Below are 1,630 nucleotides of genomic sequence, written 5' to 3'. Positions count from 1 at the left end.
TGAAGTATATATAAGTTATTTTAGTTTAAAAAACCTTGATGGAATTTGTATTTAATTGAAAAAGGTCAAATGACTAGCAATTTTACGAAACTACCCCTAACTTGTTAGTACTAATTTTTAATTATAAGGGTTTTATTTATAATCAACCTCAACCCTTGATTTAAACTATCAATGGTTCAGATCTGTTCTTATGGTTCTTACAGTTAGCACTGTTTGTACAGGATCTCAACCCTTAATATAGAGTAGACTGCTAAAATGGTCCCGGGGTTTTGTCACTTTTAGTAATTTAGTCCAAAACTCAAACCTTTTGAATCTGGGTCACTGTGGTTTCATTTTGTTGCCATTTTCATCCAAAAGCAAAATATGGTTAGATTTTTCAGTTAATATCCAGTTTTTTTTTTTTTTGTCTTTTTCCTCCCTTTTAATGAATGGTAAAATAGTCAGATTTTTTTAATTTGTAATAATAAAACGTTAAAAGATCATTTTGCCCTTCATTACAAAGAAGAAAAAAGACAAAAAAACTGGATGTTAACTGAAAAATCTAAGCAAATTTTGATTTTGTATAAAAATGGCAACAAAATTGAAATCACATGAACGCAAATTCAAAAAGATTTGAGTTTTCAATTAAAATGACAAAAGTGAGCAAAACTCAGGTAATATTTTGGTTGTTTACTCTAAAATATATATACTTATAATTATAATATAATGACCCCACGAAACGTGTAACTTTGGCACACCAATCCTTCTATTTCTATTTACCAACATTATCCATGTTTATTATAGGAAAAAACCACAAAAGAAGTCTGATGTCACAAATCTTTCTTAATTTCAAACAATTTATGCCTTGAGTTTAAAGGCAAACTTTTTTTGTGTCCCTTAGATTTTTTTTAAAAGTGATTGACCAATCTTTTGCAAGTGTTTATCTTATTATCAATAGAAGTTTATCTTAGAGGTTGTTTAGCAACATCTGAATAGTTAAGTGCTGAATCAGTAAAAGGTCTAAACCATTAAGTGTTGAACCAGTAAGAGGTCTGAACCATTAAAAGACTGTATAATGTTTAACCGTTTAGAGGCAAATGTTTGAATAATTCAGATTAGAGGTATTAACCATTCAGACTCTGTATAAATCTTAACCATTTAGAGACAAATCTCTGAACCATTCAGACATCTGTTCGTGAAACAAACAGTCTGAACCATTAAGTGCTGGACTAATAAGAGGTCTGAACCATTAAGAGGCTCATTAAGAGGTAAACAAACAACCCCTTATTCTCAATAGAAGTTTCGGTAAGTATAGAAAAAAAAAAAAACAAAAGAAAAAAAATGTAATATTATTCCTAGAGATCTAGGTTCACTTAAAACCTAAGGAATACGCTCCGAAAAATAACACCCAGGATGATGAGACGAAGAAATATTAGATATGCTAAGTAACGATACCCATGATGATAAGACGAAGACATATTAGATATGCTAAGTAATGATTATTATTTTTGCAATCCTTCTTGTCACACATTTGTTGGAGAAATAATGTATTTAGTGCTAATGATAGCATTTAAGAAACACAAATCATTCTAAGTTTTGATATGATTGGAACTAGGAACTTATGTTATTAAGTTGTTAATTGTTTTACATA

Source organism: Helianthus annuus, chromosome 12 (assembly GCF_002127325.2).
Source record: "Helianthus annuus cultivar XRQ/B chromosome 12, HanXRQr2.0-SUNRISE, whole genome shotgun sequence".
NCBI lineage: Eukaryota > Viridiplantae > Streptophyta > Magnoliopsida > Asterales > Asteraceae > Helianthus > Helianthus annuus.
Note: the sequence above shows the minus strand (reverse complement) of the source record.